This window comes from Carassius auratus, chromosome 35 (assembly GCF_003368295.1).
Source record: "Carassius auratus strain Wakin chromosome 35, ASM336829v1, whole genome shotgun sequence".
NCBI lineage: Eukaryota > Metazoa > Chordata > Actinopteri > Cypriniformes > Cyprinidae > Carassius > Carassius auratus.
In genome coordinates, this window is record NC_039277.1 from 14,535,608 (window position 1) to 14,543,382 (window position 7,775).

Genomic DNA, 7,775 nt, shown 5'->3' on the forward strand with positions numbered 1-7,775 from the left:
ATCTGAGTCTGCATGGATTCAGCGCGTTTTTCAATCCACAGGGGCGCCGAGCAGAGCGAACATCAGAGAGTACAAGGTGTGTGTGTGCGTGCGTGTGTGCGTGTGGTGTGTGTGTTCTCGCATCCAATACCAGTACGTCTTCGCTGCGTTCACTTTCAGCCTTTATCACAGTGTGAGAGATGTTTTTTCTTCCAACAAAAATGAAGCGATTAACACCCATGAAAACATACTTTAGAAAACGATCATGATTTATTTTAATTTACTTTTTGAAATTGAAAACATATTATTGTGTATTTCGGCATTACATTATGCAGCCATGCAAAATAAATTATTAACGACACACATCATTGTCTGAAAGTACTAAATGGCACAGAGAGAGAAACATCATGTGGAGTTATTTTGTTTTCTATTATTAAACATAATTTTGTATTAAGTAATAATTAATCATTAGTGTACCATGATACATATATTAGAGTAAGAGTAAAGGGATCTGTGATTTTTTTTTTTTTTTAAGTAATTGATTTATAGAAGTGGCAAATTGATAATGATATTATTTTTAATAAATATAAATAAATATAGAACAGATTAAACATATTATCAATAGACAATTACATTAATACATGTTTTGTCTATATTCTTAATGAAAATTAGCTGGCTAGTTAAATGATTTGAAATGAAATAAATTTTCAGGGGCTGACTTGATGTATAACCAACCGTATTGTTGAATATAAAGGCTAAAAAGCTAAAAATTAATAATATAATAATAATAATAATAATAATAAAATATAATAATTTATATTTCGTTGTAGATGGATATACAACTTTTTCTTTTGTCGTGCGGGAGTAGGTCTGCAAATGAACAAAAGAAGATTTGTTCAGACAGCCTCACACACACACACACAATACCACTGTGTTCCCAAGATTCATTGCAGTCATTGAACCCATATGTTGTTTTAATTTTCTGCCAATTTCCACGTACATTTCATAAGAAAAAGCAGTGGTATCATCAAAGGATAAACATGAATGTCCTAATACTGAATCAGGAAGTCTTTATTGTAAAAATCTACATTCCCAATTCAAAATTTTCCAGTGACTGGTCACATCTAAAAAACTGTATTAGTTTTTTTTACAGTGTTATATATGGCTCAGTCAGTACTCCTACTCCCATATATGAAATACAGGGAATACAATGGAATAGTGGATTGCAATAAGGTTAGTAGTATACAACCCTACCCTAATAGTAAAATAATATTTTTTAATCATACCCTTATTGGGGGCTGAGCCCCCCTAAAATCTAAATCTTAGAATCGCCCCTGGTAGGAGTTCACATTTAATTGAATTAAATTTAAAAAAAAAAACTGTGACCTGCACCAGACAATTTGTGCAGCACTGGTCTGCTCACTACCTCATTCAACTACCTCTTCAGTCAGTTTAAATAAAGAACTCTTAGCTTTTTGTCAACTTAATCAGACTCAATAAGATCTTTTGAACTACAATCAATTTATCTGCACTGTTTGTTTACTTCAATTGTTTCCACTCTGCCATGTGCCTTGTGCTGCTTTAACTTAAAAAAAATTTAATGTCCTTATTTGTGTAGTTGTATTTTATATTTAATCTGTATCTATATGTATTTTTATGCTCTACCGTTATCTTTATGCACCAATCATTCTTGACTTCACTCGAAAAGATTTGTATTTTCAAGATTTTCAAGATATTTTCACACTATCAGCAATGTTGTTAACATTAATCATTTGAGAATAAAGTATAACAATAATAATAATTTGCATGATTTGACATGAAATGAGCTAAATGATTGTTAATTATGTTAGATTTAATTACCATTGTAGTGTAACTTATTTTAATGCTGTTTTCCTCAGTTGTTCAGAACAAATGTGGCAGACTTATTACCTATTTTTTCTTGTTCAGATGACATTATCCAATGAAAATTCCAAAATGTAGGCTAGAATCTCTAAATGCAAAGAAATATCCACACCGGTGCGGTGACTGACTACCACACACTACTCAGAACATTAGATAAATCATGTATGAAACGTGCACCTGAGGGTGTTACACCTTTCCATCATGCAGAGAATACTCAAGTGCATCATTTTTATTCCAGGGAAGTCCCATTGAAATAACAGAAATCTCTTCTTTCAGTGAGTCCTGGCCAAGATAACTGTACAAAAATTTCACATAAAATTATGGTGCAAAACAAACACAGGCAAACACACACAACAGACTAATGCAACAGCTGCTGCTTTCTACTGCAGAGTCAGTGATTTAAGATTATTTAATAATTTAATATATAAATTAATCAATTCACTAAAATAATTCAAAAGTGGTGTACACCATTTAAATAATAAATAAAATGATAAGTGTGTGAGCTTAAGAATTAACTAAATAATTATGGTTTGCATAATTTTTGCCTTTTGTTTGGATCATAAAACAATCGGCCTACATGAGGTGATGTTCAGCAGTTACAGTATTAATTTAGTCACATTAGTTCATTTGAAACAATAAGCATTGCTTCAATAAACATAACTTACTTGAAAAGTAAAATACATATTTAATATTGTTATTGTTAAGCTTTACCTTTGTGTGTAGCTAAAACCTTTAAATGCCTTTTGGATGAGTCTGAAGTGTGCTGTAAGCCATTTTAATTATTCTCTTTGTGATGAACCACCATGATAATACATTTGACCCTTACACATAGTTCTATATGACTGTTCTCTTTTTGTCATTGTGTTTTTTAATTTATATCAACACAGGTTCAGCATGACTGATACAAGATTGATAATTCTTGCTCAACTTTCTTAATAAGCTACTGCAACACAACTGAACATTTTGTCACTTAAACTTACTATGTGAATTTTTAAATTCAGATGAAACCTGTATTTAAAGAGAGTATAATTATAAAATGATGCTCAATGAAACAAATTAAATAAAATTAAAATACATGTAGTGTAAATTATAACTATTATAATTATCTACCTTTATGGCTTTATGCTAATTGCAGTATTTGTGAAATTGTTTGCAGAATGATGGCTTTATCAGTTTACTTATAATTGATGTTCTGTAAAAATATTGACCATAGAGGATGCTGCCTGAAATATTTTCAGAGTTAAGATGAGTTTAACTGTCTTTTTAAACCAGGGATAAAATAAAGCATAGACCATAGGATTCAGACCTGAGTTAATAAACAAGACCCATGTCAAAACATTTACGGTTGTGGAAGAAACTGCTGATATGAAACAGATATAGTACGGAATCCAACAAAGCAGATAAACTGTGACAATGATTCCTAATGTCAGAGCAGCTTTGCTCTCAGATTTCCTCCTCACTGATCCTTCATTTATGCATTTGCCACCCTTCATCAGAGTGTTTATAACTTTCACTTGCTGATGTACAACATAGAAAATTCTCAAATATAAAGATATGATCAGGATACAAGGAAAAATAAAAGACATGATCAGATCAGTGACTCTCCAAGCAAAACCGACCAAAACAGAACACTCTCCATAACACATGTTTGTTTTGTGTAACATTTCAAAATAACCGTTAGTAATTATAAAGGCACTGTTATAAGCTGAGATACAAACCCAGCTCAGACAGATGCTTATTAATGTTTTAGTAATGGTTATTTTCTGTAGGTACAGTAAAGGGTGACAAACAGCCACATAACGATCAACAGCAATTAAAACTAAATTACTAAGAGATGCTGTGAGAAGCATACACATAAATATAGAATAGAGTCCACAAAAAGTGTCTCCAAAGTACCAACACATCTCAATCAGCCTCGTGGCCTCTATGGGCATCACAAGCCCGACAAGCATGTCAGCCACAGCCAGAGAGAGAATGAGCAGGTTGGTTGGAGTGTGAAGCTTCTTGAAGTGAGAGATGGAGATGATCACTAGCAGGTTCAGAAACATAGTCCATGCTGACAGTACTGATACAAACACATACATTATATTGTATTCATGTCTGGAGCGTTTTCCCTTGATACATGATGAGTTGATGGCAGGAAAGCAGTATTGAATCTCATGATCCTCGGTCTCATAGGCCATGTGTGAGTCTTCTCCTGTTTGCAGTTTGTTCTGCTCTCCTTACTGTCTTTTCATTTATACAGTGTCTGGATCAAACTGACCAACCCATCTACCGCCCATTCTGATGCTGCATAATGACATAACATCCAACAATTTCAACCTTGATGTGATCATTTAGGACCACAGTATACCTGCTATATTTTTTGTAATAAATTTATATTTTTGTAAAAAAAAAAACAAAAAAAACAAATGCCATTAATTATCTAGAATGTAGTGGCCCTGAATAGTTTAATTTGAGCAACCGCAGTTTCATAATACACCATAAATATATATATATATATATAAATAAATAAATATATATATATATATATATATATATATATATATATATATATATATATTAACTTTTCATTAAAGCTGCCCTCAGCTAAACATTTTTCTGGTTGACCAGTAGTCGTTTATTTTAAGCATTAGTCAACTAATCACACATTTATTAATAAACCATTTATACCATGCTTGTTACGGAGGGAGTCAGAGTCATTTGGATCCAAATGCAGTGCTTTATTTAAGAATGGTCAAACAGGCAGAATTCAGGAATGGCGTCAGGTATATCAGGGATATCAAGAATCATAAACGGACACAGGCTGAGATCAGGGCAGGCAGCAGAGAATCAGAGTCGGTTAAACAATCCAAGATCAGACACGAGAAGAACAAACACAAGGAAAAAACGCTCGGAAATGTCAGACAGGGCAAAACAAGACTTTGCAATGTTTAAATGTCCAAACACAGTTTACATGTGGGAGTTGTAATGGGGAACACCTGGTTGTGATTAGTCCTAAGAACGGGATTATGGGAAATGGAGTTATGAATGAATCCTGAGTGTATAACCTACTGAAGTTCATGGGCACTCACTCCAGCTGACGATCGTGACAATGCTAATGGGCCATTAATTGCATACATAGCCCAGTAAGCGCTCAAGCACATGCATAAAGCATGCCACAGCACACTGGCAGAAGTAATGATCAATGGGTCATGGAACATAAAGACATATTCTTAGAATATATATTCTAAGAATATATACACTCTAAAAAAATGTGGGGTTGTTTTTTCAACCCAAATGCTGGGTTGAGACCGCTGGGTAAGATGTTGGGTTGAAAATCAGTCTTGATCATAACCCAGCGGGGCTGGGTTGGGAGCATGGATGTGAAAGAGAGCACACACGTCATGTTCACATCAGATGTCTCCAGTGTGAGAAGCCTCCATTTTCTCAGCGAGAAGCGAATGAAAGACATTAAGGTAAGTAAAGATTCAAAATGTAAAGTTATCATTCATTGTTTATGTCCGGGAGTATTTTGAGGTTTATGAAAAGCAGAAATAAAAGAGCTTATATTGAAAAGTTTTTGCCTCGGAAACTGAGGTTTTGACCGCCTATTTTAGTGAAAGGAAGCGGTACTTTTAATATAACGTCTGTGAGTGTATTAGGTCATATTTGCATAAGATTTTACAATATCTGCACTATTTGAGGTATTAATAGATGGTTATGATTACACCTGTTAATTTGTTATCTTATTTTTAGAGGTTAAACTGAATGTCCTTTAGTTTAGTTTAGTTTGAAAGGAAACAGTGTTATGTATTAAAGACTAACATAATTATTTTGAGGCTGTTGAAGTGGTAATTGTTAAAAGAAATGTTTTGCATGTAATATTTCAGACTTGTTGAGCTTGTGACTTCATTGTGTCCGAGCCGGGAGTTAAAGACACAGAAGCCTGTTTTTGTGAGGAGGCGGTGATTTTTCTCAGCTTCTTCAGAAGAGAGGGAAAGACGATTTTTAAGATTTTTTTTTTATATATTATTTTTTTTTTTTTACTAACACTAAAAGAATGTTTGTTTTTGTAGATGTTGAAAGCAAGAGACAAGATAACTTTATTCTTTTGAGACTATTTTTAGGAAAATGCTTCTGTTGTCTCCTACCGGTTTACTTCACATTTTGATACAACAACAGTGCACTGTAAAACTGAACAGTGAATATTAATTTAATTTCAATTTCAATCAAATAATGAAGCTCATTGGACTTAATTTAAATAAGTTCTGTAAACTCAAAATGCTGTTGTAGAAAGATGAACCTAAAATTATTGCATTTTCTAGTTCCCAGCATGCTTTGCATCAGCCAACAAGGACAAATACATTTAGAAATTAAGTGTTATTTTGTGTTTTTTTACACAAGATTAACATAGAGAGACATAATTTAGTACTTAAATGTTGTGTTATGTTAGGATTTACATGTTTCTGTTATGTTGGTTTTGTAGTGATACCGTTGTGGTGAAGAGTAGAGCCTGTGGTTAGGTTGAGGATGGAAAGCTAATTTTAAATGCTATATAGATTGCAAGATGTTTGAATATGTATATGCAAGCATTTGAGTATTTTTGATAAGTACATTATGCTGTTGCTAACTGGCACCGAGCTGTAACGATCCGAATGAATATGCTGTAAATTTAAGTTGTATATGACTATGTTACGGCCCTTGGCCTGTTTTTGCTTGTTCTCTTGCTCCTCCTCTATTTCAGACTTGATTGCTGTCACCTGAGAATGGTGTTTAAATAGATTTACTGCTGGATTCGGGTCTCGCTTCCTGCTCTGTTCCGGTGGCTCAAAGCTTGAACGCTGCTCGGTTGACCTATTCAGGTCCATGCCTCGCTCAGGACGCAAGCATTCTTCACTTATGCACATTTGAGTTTATTTAAGTTTTTGATAATTTTTGAGACTAGGGTTCAGTAAGTTAGCGCTTTTGGCTAGGTAGTTAGCGGGGAAACGCCGTCCTTGGTTTGTGGTTCAAAAACCGTGTACACTGATTAATTGTCATTTAAGCTTGTCTTTATTTTGTGAATTTGTTAGCCATGGATGAAGTAGTGGAAGATTTTATTGAATCACCAGTCGAATGTGGTTTAGATATTTGCACTAAAAAATAATTGATCAGGATTGCAGAATATTATAAGGTTGATATAGGAGATGCCCGGAAAACTAAAGATTGTGTTAGAAGTTATTTGAAAGTGAAATTGTTGGAAATTGGTGTTTTAATGCCAGTTAAAGATGACAATCTGGTTGAAGCATCTCTGTCGGAAAGTATAAGTCCAGTTGGCTTATCATTTGAACAGCAGAAGGAATTGCTTTTGTTACGTGTTAAAGCTGAGCAGGAGAAGGAGCAGGCGATGGAACGTATGAGACAGGATTTGGAGCGAGAGAAGTTAGATTTGGAGAGACAAAAACTGGCCCTGATTAGAGATGGTAAATTGGAGGGTGAGGCACTCTGGGCGGACCGACCCATGGGGGCGCAGGTAAGCCGCATAAAGCTAGATGACTTGAGTGATTTGAGGTTAGTTGCCAGGTTTAATGAGGAGGACCCAGAGACATTATTTTCTTTGTTTGAGCGTTTAGCAGAGGCTCGAGGTTGGTCTGACTCCATGCGCATGTTAATGTTACAGAGTGTATTAACAGGAAAAGCAAAACAGGCTTTTCAGCTTTAAGCAGCACTGTGGTACGTACTCTGTAGTCAAAATTACTGTTTTAAAAGCTTATGAACTTGTCCCAGAAACATACTGACTGCATTTTCGAGGTTTGAGAAGTGGAGACAAGTCACATCTAGAGTTTATGCGTAGTTTTTCTATGCATTTTGACTATTGGTGCTCCGCGGCGGGGGTTGACTCTTTTGAAAGCCTGCGTGAGTTAATTTTATGT

The 7,775-nt window shown here is 34.5% G+C and overlaps 1 pseudogene; it reads right to left on the reverse strand.

Annotated features, from left to right (window-relative positions):
• Nucleotides 1-3,059: 3,059 nt before the first annotated feature.
• Nucleotides 3,060-4,118, reverse strand: LOC113054841 (trace amine-associated receptor 13c-like; annotated as a pseudogene).
• Between the last annotated feature and the right edge of the window lie 3,657 nt (nucleotides 4,119-7,775).